Source organism: Falco punctatus (genome assembly GCF_963210335.1).
Source record: "Falco punctatus genome assembly, chromosome: 5".
Classification (NCBI taxonomy): domain Eukaryota; kingdom Metazoa; phylum Chordata; class Aves; order Falconiformes; family Falconidae; genus Falco; species Falco punctatus.
Window position 1 is genome coordinate 20,239,396 of NC_137584.1, and position 14,815 is coordinate 20,254,210.

General features: G+C 41.4%; 1 long non-coding RNA gene across 1 annotated transcript in view; it reads right to left on the reverse strand.

The window, feature by feature from the left end:
* The window catches only part of LOC308064001, a 69,630-nt gene extending 55,047 nt beyond the window's left edge, over positions 1-14,583 (reverse strand). The window contains exon 1 of the long non-coding RNA XR_013928151.1: positions 1-14,583. This exon is cut by the window's left edge and continues 21,732 nt beyond it. This is a non-coding gene — a long non-coding RNA (uncharacterized lncRNA).
* Positions 14,584-14,815: the final 232 nt, after the last annotated feature.

Below are 14,815 nucleotides of genomic sequence, written 5' to 3' on the forward strand. Positions count from 1 at the left end.
TCCATTAGATGAGCTGTTTACACAACGGATATGGGTATACACAACAGTGGATATACACTGTTGATATGAATATACTTTTTAATTTATTTTTAATTTATTTTTGTTTTGATCATTTAGAGCCAGGCCAAAACTTCATAACTTCAACAAATCAAATTGGGATTTATTTAATACAGATTAGAGTTCTTCCTTGTAAATCTTTAGGAATACTCAGTACTTCTTAATGTTTGGAAAGTACTTTAAGCACATAATTCACTTCTTTCTTTCATACAGGTGGAGAAGAATATAAAAATTTTCAGTGCAGAAATCTTGTCCCCTTCAAAGTCCAAATAAGTTGTAATTGTACAGTACTGCAACCATGCCTACAGTTCATATAACTAGGTGTATTTTACAACCAAATTACAAAAAATATAAATGTCTCCACATCTTGAAATAGATTTAAGAGACAGATTGTACAGAAATGAACAAAAGCTCTAACCCCATTCACCTTCCCTATTCCAATGCCTACCTGTTGTTGAGCTGCATTTTTGGACCTATCCAGGATGCAGATAGTCCCTTGGTGACAGTATCTGAAGCAAGGCTTGGAAGGATTACTGCAGAGTTGGTGAACCATATAAGCTGGGGAGCATATAGACAACCTCTGATTTGTGGAGATGAGACATTATCTGCTTGCTTCCCCCTGTAGACAGGTTCTGCACACAGGGAATAGTATCAGGGGCACCAGGCAGAGGATGGAGCACTCCACTATCTCACACTAGGTGGAAAACCCCTCCTCAGTAGAGCAGACAGTCAAACTCCATGTAGTTATGAACCAAAAGGAAAGTCCTTGGGAACTAGAGTCTTGCTAGTAACTCATTGTGCAATTTGGGAATAGAAAAATGAGCAGCTTCTCAAGAAGCAGGGATTGTGCTCCAGTTTTGATCTTAAAGGCCCAACTCAACTTTTGGCAGACACCCAAAGCACAAAGGGGACCTTGGTTCACCTGCTACAAAGACTGTACTGCAAAGACACAGCAAGGAAGTGCCATTACAAAATGTCCTTGACACAGGCAGCAAAACCCTCTTCATTCTTATCTTCATTTGTACTGTCTATATGTACCTTTTACAAACTGACTGCTGCATTTACAGAATGAGCTTGAGGCCCTGCTGTCGCTTAAAGTCCTGAAACATAGTAACGTCATCCTACAAGAGGTGTTCTCCATGCTATCCTGCTAGAGCACAGCTTGTTGAAGAACTGCTTTAGCCTATGATCCAAATTTTTGCCTGGGTTACTGGCGCATTAGGAAACTGCATATGGAGAACAATGCAGTGCACTGTGTATTTGCAAAGGCTTGCGTAGTCTATTTTCCTTTAAAGGAATTTCTGACAGGGAAAGCCTGGTGTTTAGCTGCTGGTCTCAGGGAACCAACCTAGAGGACCTTTGGAGCTGGCAGGAGGTATCTCAAGTGAAACCTATAAATTCTGGGTCTGACTGAAATCCTTGTTTTCAGGACAAGGTTACTAAACTGCCATTGCGGGAAACAAGCAATGTATGTCAAAAGGCTTACTGGCACTATGATGTTCCCCCATGGGGAACTGCACATGGTTGATGAAGCACAAATTAATGAAAACAAAGCTACCCCAGCCACTGTCAACCAGAATGCTATATATTGTAGTATAAAATGGTGTGGAGGTGGCACTAAAGGTTTTTGGGTAACTGTTATGCAATGTTATACTTCTGCCACAATGCATGAACAATATACATGTAAACCAGTCTATCACTTGGTGCATGGTCCTAGATGGACCTAGATGTAGATGAGAAAGACAAGAGTGCTAGTGGAATAGACAATATACAAGATAAAGCATTTTTTTTAACATACACTTTTTTACACAAACAAATGGACACATTTGCATTGAATAAAAGGAAAAAGAGGGTAAAATAGGTGTAAAGGTGTGGTATATTGTACCTTTACAGCATTCTGGCAATAAGTAGTTGGGACTACTGATTTAAGGCATTGGATGAAGTAGATTCAACAGGATTCAACTTAGTGTGACTACTGATCACATTCCTGCTGAGTTGCACTTACCATCTGAAATCATGCATAAAATTGAAGTTACTTTGATAATGTAAAACTTGATTTATGATTTAAAGAGACGATGGTTTGATCGGGTGGAGGGATGAGAAAGCTAGATCAAAGATTTTGAGAAGTTTATGAAATTGAAAAATTATAAAATCAAGGTAAATAAGCAAAAATGAATATTCTGTGAAGGGAAACTTTACATGATGGAGAGAGGTTGTCATAGCAAAGATGCGGTCACTAGTTAAATGCATACTTCGACAGGCAGAAAAAGAGTACAGTAATAGTGAACTACAGAAAGAAATTTGTGGCTTGCTGTTCACCTAATCCATCAATTTTATTATATTGATATTGAAAGACATCCATAGAATACTTATGTTGGTAAACAACTGGGATCTGAAGGGGGATCTGAATAAGTTAAGTTACTTATAGTTGTCAAATACTCTTTTTGGACAGTACCTTTCTGGGTTTTTATTGCCTGTAATTGGTATGTAGAGGGGAACCTTGAATCTTAAACAGACTGGGAGAAGTGAAATGAAACTGGAAAGTTGTGCAGAAGTGTGTCAGTGAAGTGTTGGTCATTTCAACAGAGGCCCCAAGTGAAGCAGATCTCCAGCTCTTGACTCTCAGGGTTTAGTACACAGCAAATTAGTTGTCTCTTCTGAATGTTCTAGATTGCTCTTAATATGACAAAGCATTAGAAGACAAAAAAAGAGAAGAAAGTAGTAACTTCAGGATGGCTATTGTTTAGTGTGACATGGGGTTTCCATACAAAATAACAGCATAGGTTGGGAGAACTCAGAGAATGTAACTCTGAGACAGAGGTCATTATGGCAACGTGTTAATCATACAAGAGGTTGTTGTCAAATGTGTTAATAGCTTGGAGGTTGTCTTCAGATGACAAGATGTCAGCTTCTTTGGAAGATCTTTCTTGTGTTTTCTTCTTACACAGTTTGTTTTAAGAGATTGTTTCTGTGGAAAATAAAATAACATAAATATTCTATGACCCTCATCGGATGAATGTCAATGTTTGTTTTCCTTTTTAACCAGGTCACACCCTTGTTGTTTCCTCAAGATCATTTTAAATCTTAGTTTTTCAGAAATGCTATTTATTATGTTTATTTTCACATGCTTGTTTTCTCCTGTCCAATCCAATTTTGTTTTTAGGATATCATTCAATATGCCTAATAGGACTAAATAGGAGAAGACAAACAGCAACATTATTATCCTCACTAAGCACATTTAGAAACGTTCATTTTGCTTACTGATTCTTTGAAGCAAGACATTTCATGATTTGTAAGGCTGGCAGAATCCACAGTTTTAGGCGTTTATCAGTCACAGCACTCCTTCTTACGCCAATAGGCTGTTTCTTTGATCATTTGCTAGAAGTTTCAAAATACCAGGGAAAACAGCCCAGAGGTATTTTGGTTGGATCACAATGCAAACTTAAAAATATCTTAGCTCCCTGCTTGTTGGTGGCACTTTACTTCAAGCAAGACATTAAAAAAATGCTTATGCTGGCAAAGACAGCCAGCTAAGTTATGCCTTTGTTTTACTTACAGTGAAATTAAGAGAACATTTCTATCACTTCACATAATTTAATGTTATCAGGGAGACTTTAGCACAGAGGCTGCAGAAGTGCAGCAGTGACACGAAAGGATCTACATTTTTAAAAATAACTTAGGCATTTCTCAGTGAGCAACGTCGTGTCTTAATTAACTGCTTTCTGCTCATAGTACAAATGCTGCCTTTTCTACTTTTCTATTGCTATAAATGTACAATGTACTTTCTACAGCATTACTAGTGGTATGATGTCAGCCCTTAGTAGGAGAGCTATAGTGCACGCAAGCTGTAAAGGAACACATCCAAGTGCTGAAAAGACTACTGAGAGGAGAAAAGGTTTTTCAGTGGAAGTCTGAGCAGCTAGTCTGAGCAGTGTGCCTTGGCAGCCAAGAGGGTAAACTGCATCCCAGGGTGCATCAAACACAGTATAACCATCCGGCTGAAAAAGGTGATTATCCCACTGTATTCAGCACTGGTGCAGCCTCACCTTGAATAGTGTGTGCAGTTCTGGGCCCCACAATTTAAGAAGGATGTGAAGGTCCCTGAATGCATCCACAGGAGGGCAACAAGGCCATGACAGAGCTGGAAAGAATGTCCTGTGAGGAGTGGCTAAGGACTTTGGGCTTGTCTAGTTTGGAGAAAAGGAGGCTGAGGGACGACTTCATGGGTCTCTGCAGCTTCCTGAGGGGAAGTGGAGAGCGAGGTGCTGAGCTTTTCTCCCTGGTATCCAGTGATAGGACACGTAATTGTTCAAAGCTGCACCAGGGGAGGTTTAGACTGGGCATTTGGAAGCATTTCTTTACCGAGGATGGTCAGACACTGGAACAAGCTTCCTAGAGAGGTGGTCAATGCCCCAAGCCTGTCAGCATTTAAGAGGCATTTGGACAATGCCCTTAATATAACACTTTAATTTTTGGTCAGCCTTGAGGTGGTCAGGCAGTGGTGTTAGATGAACACTGTAGGTCCCTTCCCTTCTGTTCTGTTCTACCTTAATAGAACTCTATTGTGTTCTAGTGTTTGGCATATTATCTGAAAAATCAGCATCCATCAAATCTGTCAGAAACTTATTTTTCCTAAATTATTCCTTACTGTTAAAATGTAATGTATAATTGTCGTTATCACTAATGTAAATCATTTCTGTATGCGGTGATTTTATCCACATTCAAACATAGCCACAAGAACATCCAATGTTAAGCTCTTGATGGGAAAAAAATCATTGTACAGATTGGATTATATTACAAATTACAGGCACAAAATACAGTATATAATGTGACTGTGATGTAATAATTTTTTGACTGTCTAAACTGATGTAAACAGTTCTTAAAAAGGATTTGTCTCTGGACTCCTTCCTTACAGTGTGAGTGCTTTCTGCCAGTCTTTTGACAGGAAGGCAACTCATGTCCTGTATAGTGAAGATCAGGAAACACATTCTTGCCACACCAGTTTTAGAGGCTGCATAAAGCAAGATTTTCATAACCAATTCCTGTGTGAATGTTTTCCCCTTCTCCGTGGGTAATGTTTGAAAAAGCAATTGGGGATTTTACAATGTTAATTACTTGATATAGTTTATCTTCTGTCATGTATATTTAAAATCCCACCAACAAATACTTATATTCTGTAAAGTGCTGGTTATACTTATCTTTTTGTTGTTTGTGCTTTCTAAAAGGAATAATTGCTGATCAAAAATGGAAGCATCAGTAAATCTGAGATATTACACTGTCATAATAACAATGACTATTCTTCCACTCCACAAAAAAACCCCCCGAAAAAGCCTTTAACTCCAAAGTTGGGCTTTTAACATATATTCAGGCACATTTCATAGACTACCCAGGAGTGAAGTTGGTAAAAGACTTCTAAACAAATATTGCTTCATATAAACACTTCAATGTTGCAGATTATCTGCTTTAATTTTCCTGAAGTGTTTTATACATTTTCATGGAAAAGCTTAAGTTTCCAGGAAACCCAATATCACAGGATTCTGTGGAGAATATTTTCCCTGTTTCATTTAATTACACGATATTTTTCCACATCGTAACAATGCTCATGGTGCTTCATTTTAGTCTTATTTTCCAATGTGTAAAATATTTCATGCTGTGAGACAGTATCTCTTTCTTTTTGGTACTTGGTCTTTAATAGCAGCTGAAGGAAGTATCCAATTGGAGGAAAGGATATTTTATCAGGGACTGAGCTGCCTGTTTCATTGTCATTTTTGCTCCCAAAGGGCTGGACTTAAATGCTGTGAGTATTCCCGAATATGATTACAAAATTATGGCTTCCACTCTAAACATTTGTTTTATGAATTCAGTTTAATTCCACAGTGGTGCAAAAATTTTAAATCGGCTGCAGATGAAAGCTGGTTGTTTGGATTGAGATGGAATGAGTATTTTTTTTCCTCTCAGTAGAGAATAATCTAATTTTGCTCTTCCTAAAGGTCGATAAGATCCCTGGCTGGTGAAGATAAAGATAGTTCCTGTCATGCTCTAAGGGTCATTTTCCCTTTTATACTTCCTTTTCCCCAGAGCAAAACAGAAAAGTCCTGGTGTCCTTGCAACGAGCGTGAGAATGACAACAGAAAGTGATTTTATATATAGAAAGGTTTTAGTGTAATCCTGAGAAAGAAAATCAGGCATACTGCAGTAAAATGCTGTATTTTAAGAGATGAGACAGTTTCCAACTTGTGCAACTCTAGGCAGTTCACAGAGATTGTCTACAAGGCCTAGTGTGCCCATTGCCTGCAATTTTCCCTTAGCCCTGCAATTTAAAAACCTATTGATCAAGCTTCCTACATGTTTGTTATTTATATTTCACTTTGTGCATTATGAAGTCAGTTGTGCTGGTAAGACAATTCCAAGGAATTAGCAATGCAGAGATAGACTTACAGGAGGCAGGGGAAGGAGAGACTTGGCAGAGGTTATGCTTCTAGAAGTGTGATACCCCCAGCAGCACATGGAAGTATGCTCATGGTGTCCTATGGTTTATGATAACTCTATACATCTCACCTGCCACATCTGTGTGAATAAAATTCAGGTAAGATATAGTCAAAGCTCAGTATCAACAAATAAAGGCCTTTGTAAACAAAACACAAAAATTAGAGAACCAGAATAAGGCAGCACGTCTGGATAAATGCCAGGAGTCTAAAAGTAAGGTATGGGCATAAAAAGAATCAGAAATTTGATGGGAGAAACACACTCAAGAGAACACCCTGATGGCAGGGAAAAACTGATCTACAGATGGCAGAGGAGGAAAGACTGAAGCAAGAGTGAAAGTAAGTTGTGTTAAACAAATGCTGTTAAGCAAACAGTTTGTGAGATCCTTTCTAAGAGCCACTGTGATGGTGACAACCATGACTTTAAACGTAACTTTTCTAGGAGCAAAAATCCTCCCAGAACTGCAAGTATTCAAGCTTCACAGAGAGGAATTATAATTACGAAGGAGCCTGTTAAAAGGAAATTAAAAGAAGAAGCTGGGGTGAGGAGTTACGAGTGAAATACAATGCTGTAGTATGCTTGGACCTGTGTTGTTCAGTGTACTCATCTGTCTGGAAAAGTAGATACACAATGAGGTGACAGGTTTCCTGATACCTTCACATTTTTTCTGGGTATTAAAATTCAGAGCCAGCTGAAGAGAGTTAGGGAAGAGTCTCATGATACTAAGTGGCTGGGTGATAAAGTGGTGGATGAAATCCAATGTTGATAATGCCAAGTAATGCACCTGGAGAAAAACAAGTCTAAGTACGTATACACAGTGATAGCTTTTAAATTGGCTATTACCACTCGGAGAAGAAATTGTTGTTGTGGATAATTTTATGAAAACATCTCACAACCAACAACATAGTGTTCTGTACTAGACAAATGAGCAAGCTAGGAATTATTAATAAAGGATAGAGAACAAATAAGGAAAATCATTATGTTGCTGTGTACAGTTACAGCATAAAAAAACCCTGAATGCTGTGTGCGGATCTGGTTCCCCTCATCCCCACCTTTTCAAAAAAGGTAGAGCTAAGCAAAGGTTCAAAGAAGTTCCAGAGGTATGTTCAAAGTTGTTGAATGGATCAGGATTCTTCAGCTCTGAGGTGACGGAGGAGTAGAAAATGAAAAAAAAATCCACTAAGAAAATCATAAATTGCATTGAGAATAAGTAACAATTAATTACAGTTTCTCATAATACAAATGGGGCCTTGAATAAGATGGTGGCCAATGGGTTGCAAACAAGCTACTGTAATGGCCTTTAATGTTATTGCCACAGGATAGTCTTGACAGTTTTAATGCAGAAGGTAGAAATTAATTGGACTAATTCAGCAAAGAAAGACTATTAAGCATAAAAGCAAATACAATTGCTGGCTCAGGACACTCTTAAGATTTCTGGAAACAGGGAGTGTTTAGTATCAAGCTTTATTTTATCCTTATTTCCATGTATCCCTAGTGATTGGAATCACAGATTCACTCAGGGTGGAAGGCACTTCAGGAGGTCTTTCACCCAATCTCCTAATCAAGGCAGGGCCAGCTACAGGATCAAACAAGGCCGCTCGGTGCTTTGAAAAATCTACAAGGACAGAGCCAGCATCACAGCACTCTCCAAACTATGAAGCTACAACAAGGTCTTTCACCATCTCATACAAACACACCTTTCATACCAGTCCCTCTGCTGCCTTCTCCTCATATAGCCTCATCCAGGACCCACTCACTCTTCTCTTGTTTCTTCCTCTCTCTGCTTCTGCCTCGGCTGCTCTCTCTTCATTGGCTGCCCAACCCCTTACCAGAACCAGCCACAGCTGCACCTTATCTACATCAGCCAGCCCACCGCCCCTGAAGCCAACCCACAGTTGTATATTATCAGTGCTAATTAACCCAGCTTCATTCCTCTACAATTCCCCCTTCTTTTTTTTTTTTTTTAACATTTCATACCTTAAGTTTTTAACAATTATTACAACATTTTTACAAGTAAATTTTTCATACAGTCCTGTATATTTCCTCTACAAGCCAACACAACCTGTCTGAGCAACCTGCTCCACTGCTGGGCTGCCCTTATGGTGAAAAAGCTTTTCATCATATTTGATCTGAAGGTCTCTTGATTTGATTTATGACCTTGGCCTCTCATCCTCTCACCATGCACTAGTGTGAAGAACTTGGCTCCATTTCAACGCCCTCCTTGCACGCACAAGAGGCTGCAATTAGGTCCCTCCGAAGCCATCTCTTCTCCAGACTGAACAAGCCCAGGTCCCTCAGTGTCTCCTCACAGGATTAGTGCTGTGGCCCCAACCATCTTTGTAATCTCCTTGACTGAACTCTTTCCAGTGTAACAATGTTTTTTCTTGAACTCCTTAAACCCTTTTGCTAAGCACAGAGGCCTGGGAGACATTGATGATGCCTAAGGCAAATGCGCCATTGAGGACATTTGTCAGTGTCCAATATTCTCTGACCAGGGTCATTGAGATATTCTGCATGACGAGGAGTCAATATTTAATACCAAATTTACTTATTTGCATATGTTGCACGGGATTTGATTTAGCAGGGTAATACAGCAATGAACTGAAATTGCAATATGCTACGCTTAGCAGAATATAGCACTTGCAATATATACTTGGATCATGATGCAAATGTGATTCCCATTGCCAGTCTTTATCTGGACACCATCACAACACTGGTTGTCCCTCATTACCAGGAAAGAGTATGCAGGTTGAAACCAGCACAGGTCTGTTGCTCTCTTTGAAATTCATTTGGTTGTTTTTAAGTTTTTATACTCTTACCTTGGACTGAGCCACACCTGCAGTTCCCCCTTGCTGATCTGGCTAACTAGGGAAGACATTCACACTCTTTTAATTAACTCTGGGAAACCATTAACATTGGGAAAACCATTTTAACAACCAGTTGATCCTTTCCACTGATATATCCATTTATTCAAAGTTAAATCTGGTCCCTTTTGTGTTGAGATAAATGAAAATATCTTTGCAGAGCTGTAGTCACTCCCTACCTTCTCCCTTGAGCTTCATGAGCACATTGCCTGTACCTGTCTCCTCTGATACTTCTGCCACTGTAGGGATTTGTTGATTGGTCACAAGTTTGTCTTTGCCTGCTGTCACTAACCTGCTGTCACTAAATCACCTGCCCCTTTCAGGAAGGGGCTCAAATTTTCTTTGTTCCAAAGTTTTATTTCTGAAGATTTTACTCCCAAAGTTTCAATAGAAGCTTTTGTTGCCCTTGATGTCCCTCAAGCACATCAATTTTAGGTGAGCTTTGGCTTTCCTAACATTGCCTAAAAGTACCTCTAAATTCCTCTTTTGCAGTCTGTCTCTGCTTCCACCTCTTGTGCTGCCTTTTTGCACTGGAGCTCGGTTACAAATTCCCTGCTTAATCAAGCTGGTGTCCTGACAAGTCTGTTGGTCTTCCTGAATGTCAGCACAGACAGACTTGCACCTGGAGAAGGTTGTCCTCACAGATGTGGCAGCTTTCCTGAGCTCCTTCGTACTTCCAGGCTGCCTCCTATGGGATCCCACTTAACAGCTCTTGGATAAGCCAAAGTCAACTCTCCTAAACCCCAGGGTCTGTGCTCCAGTACTTGCCTTCCTCGCTCACCACAGGATCTTCAGCTTCATTATTTCATGGTCACTGCAGACAAGGCCGGTATTGAGATTCACATCCCAAACCACTTTTTCCTCATTTCTGAATAACAAATTCAGCTGTGTGCAACACTGGTTGGCCTATGCAGTGCCCGTATCAAGAAGCTATACTTGACACTGTCCAGAAATTCCCTGGATTGCTTATATCCTTCTATTTTTTCCTTCAGCAGGTGTCAAGGAGGTTAAAGATCTTTGTTAAGGATTAGTCTATGATCCAGAGACTTCCTTGAGTTGTTTAAAGATTTATTTATTTATTTAAGTGCTGTCCCCTTTCTTAACTGAATTGTGCTCTGTACCACAGTCCCACCATGGTGCCACCTTCACTGACATCTCTGATTCTAACCCACAAACTCTTGCCCAGCTTGTTGCCCACCCCATACAAGAGCTCCCTGCATCTGAGCTGCTGCTTCACATAGAGGGATACTCCCCTTCTCCCCTGAGAGCTATCCTGACACATCTGAGTTATTTCTGCAATGTCATAGTTCTGTGACCATATGTGGTGCTTCAGTTCCTCCTTCCTGTTTCACCAGGCTGTATATATTCTTATACATACGCTTGAGGTAGGGGCCTCTTCACTTTATCATTCTCTTGATCCCATCGCTCTGCACCTTTTGCTTTCCAAGCAAATAACAATTCCAGTGATATATCCACTGTCTAAGAATATGGAGGGACCTTTCTTACGTTCCAGGAAGTCAGTTCCTATACTTTTACATTATTCACCATGACTAAGTCCTTCTGTCTTTATTCTGTATAAGATCATATTTCCCGCTCCAGGTCCCTTCTCCCTGATTTTTGGCCTCAGACATGTGCTCACATTGGAACCTATATTAATGGTGAAAATTATTTATTTCATAAATTCAGATATGGGCCAAATGCAGTCTAACCCTGCTTTTAATACATAAAAAACATATAGTACATTATGCAAATGGTTAATATTTAATCACAGATCTCCTTACATTTTATGACTGCAATGAGTAACACATCTATCTACAGAATTGTACAGACAGTATTATAAAGCAGATTAAATATGTAATTACTATCTTAAATAAAACAGCAATTCCCCTGAAATAATCATCTATCTCTGGGTGAGGTTTGGGAGGAGATTGGGTTGTCTATAATGCACTCAAGCATAGATTAGCTGGCAGCTAGAATTACAACTATCTCATACAGTAGTTGTACAGAAAAAACTGTATTGTATTCTAGTGAAGGGAAATAGAAACATGATTTTTTTATGGTATTCACAGATAATTATTGAAAATGTGCTTCTTTACTACACAGCAAAGGCACTATGTTCAAAATGGCATGTAAAAGAGAAGTCTCAGCAAAATATTTTTTATCTCTGTTTTCCTCTTCTGTGGATACTACTAAGAATGCACACTGTATTTTGTGGTAGGTCTGTTGGTTCAAATAATTTGCCATAGTCAGACTTTTCATAAGAAGATGAAATCAGATTATGGTGACTAATGAAAGAAACTCAATATTGGTGCATAAGGTTCTGTTCTGCAGCTCAGAGAGCTCATTTTATATGATATTTTAAAGTGAGCTTAATGGTGGTGAAATTTGCTTTCTTAGAAAAGGAATGGAGCACAGGTGTTGCACGGCCAGCTGCTGGGCCCATGTCACAGCTTTAGCTGTATCCAGGGATGACAGCTCCATTAGTGAGCAAGGAAGTTAGTCATGTACTCATGCACTCTGTTTCCCATTGGACAAAGTTGTTTTTAGTCTTATGTAATGCACTAATAAGGGAGAACTTCATACCTCTGTGCAGTGCAAAGTCATGTCCTCTCTGTACTCCATGGCCTGATGTCACAGCAAGGTGACCTGGACCTTCTCACCCTTAGCCAGTTGTGTGAGGAGCAGGGAGCAGGGCAAAGGCTGGGGGACAATGCTTTCATCAGGTGCTGTGCAACCTTGTACGGCCTGGAATAAGGTTACTTCTTATTACACTGGTCAAGACGCTCTGGGGTCATCTCTTGCTACCATATCCATCATGAACTAAAGCAGAAAAACTTGAGAGGTGCTGCTAATAGACCCGGTAAGGTTAGTAATAGGGTTAACATTAGCTGTGATGACAAAAGGGAGTTCTTATGCCACAGAGGAAAACAAAGATCTCTTGTAGCTCTGCATATGGTCTTGACAAAGTTCTTGCCCACAGTTGTTTCTGCTAGTACAGATACAGGATGCAGTCTTTAAAAAAAAACATCTAGGTGAGATTTGAATAGACAAAGTGACTAACAGCACGTGCAGATATTTATTCACCACTGTACTGAGTCTGGCTGGGATGGTATTAACTTTCCCCATAGAAGCCCTCAAAGGGCTGTGCTATGTATTTGTAGCTAGAAAGGTGTTGATAATACACCGGTGTTTTGGCTACTGCGGTGCTCACACAGCACCAAGCTTGTCTCTCCAGATCTTTCCAAGGCCAGTAGGCTGAGGTTGGGCAAGAGGTTGGGAGGGGACACAGCCAGAACAGCTGACCCAAACTAGCTATAGGGATATTCCATACCATGTGACCCTGTGTTCAGCAATAACAGCTAAGAGAAAGGATCAGGAAGGGAACATTAATGTTATTAAGGCATTTGTCTTCCAGAGTATCCGCTGTGCGTACTGAGGCCCTGCTTCCCAGGAAGTGGCTGGACATTGCCTGCCGATGGGAAATAGACACTAAAACTTTTCGTTTCCATGTGCTGTCTTTGCTTTCCCTTTATTAAACTGCCTTTAGCTTGACCCATGAGTTCATCTTCATCTTATTTTCTTCCTCCCTGTCCTGTTGAGAAGGGGGAGTGACAGAGCAGATTGGTGGGCATGTGGTGGCCAGGCAAAGTGAATCCACCAAAAAGGCCATTGCACAGGGAACCGGACATTCCATATAAAGCTGACCTCCCCCACCTCTCCACTGTGTGCTCAGGGCCAGGACACACATAAGGCCACACTTGCACACCCCGGGCCCATGGCAGATGCTCTCGCTGCTCCTGCACAGTGAAGGAAGGCAGGTGCTGCAAGGGGGTCAGGGGCTGCTGCCCGTGCAGGCCCAGGGAGGTTGGTAACTGCCTGTTGGTAACTGCTGGCAGTAGCCTCCAGTGGCCAACGGCCTGCTCCCCATCCCTTTGGCCATGATGCAGGATGGTGCAGGCTAGGGCCCTCTGGCATGCAGCAGCTGCTCACAGCAGTTGCAGGTGTTGAACCAGTAACAGCGGGCAGCAGGGACCCACCAGATGCTGTGCTGGAAGGAGGCTGAGCTCCATGAGGTGCAGGAGCTGTGGCAGCTGGCCAGTGAGGTGGTTAGGCCCAGCAGAAGCTGTAGGGCAGCCCGCACAAGCTCCAGGACGTCCTCAAGAAGCTGCACTGGGAGACGGATGGCTACCAGCCTGCCTGCATCTGTCATCTCCAGAATGAGCTGCAGCTCGAGCGGGACTCTTCATAAAATACACCCTGGAGCAGCCTGCGGGCAAGCTGCCTGTCTTCCCCCTGCAGGGCCCAGTCCAAAGGCCCTCTGGGACACCAGGGCCCTCAGGAGATGCAAAGCTCCCGCTTCTTGATGTAAACGGGCCCTGGGCCCTAGCAGTGACCAGATGCCAGATTGAGCCTTGGTCTTTCCAGTTGGCACTACAAAACTGCCCCCAAAAGCCACAGCGCTGGGCAGCAGACAAAATGCAAGGCTGTGGCAGATGCTCAGCTCCAGGTGCCAGAGTCTGCAGGGGAGAACTTGGTACTTCCTAGTGGCACATGCAGCTGGCTGCTGGAGCAGAGCAGTCACCTGCAGTGTGCCCTGGAAGACCTGGAGAAGCAATGCCCTTGAGATGGAGAACTGCCTCCTGAGAAAGAGAGGCTCTCCAGAAGCATGCGAGGAGGCAGAGAGGATTCAGCAGAATAAAACTAGCTGCCCTCACCATGTGGCTGAAAAAAAAAGTGAGTAAAGGACTAAAATAAGGAAAGACATGTTTTGAAATTAAAAGAAAAAAGTCAGCCTAAGAATTTTGGAACCATAGAAAGCAGGTTGGAGGGAAATAAATTGTAGAATCAAAGCTCAGTGAATCTAGGTGAGGATTCATGGTACTTTTTTGATAAATAAATTAGCCTATAGAGGTATGCAAATTTAGTCTTGGACCATGAAAATAATTTTGTAATTTCTAAGGTGTTTCCAAATGTAGAAATGACATACCATAATATCATAAAACCTTCTTTTAATTTCTCATTCCTTTTCATGAATAGGTTTTGTATTAGGCAGAATCTAGAAATCTTGATACAGAAAGCATTACATGTGACAGGTATCATGGTAAAAGCACAAAGGGAAAATGCTACAACATTCTTTAGCAGGGGTCCTCAAACTATGGCCTGCAGGCTGGATCCAGCCCCCGGTATTTACACAACCCCCCCACCCCCCTCGCCAGGGTTGGGGGGGGAAACCAAGCAGCCGCAGATGACTGCCTGCCACTTCATCTGCATGCTGGCCCCCTGCTTAAAAAGTTTGAGGACCCCTGTTCTTTAGCCTTCACTCTAGACCTTCCTGATGGTGTTCTATGATGTGGCCATCATACTCTGCAATGTTTCCGTATGCTGTGAATACGCTGCCTGTATGCATC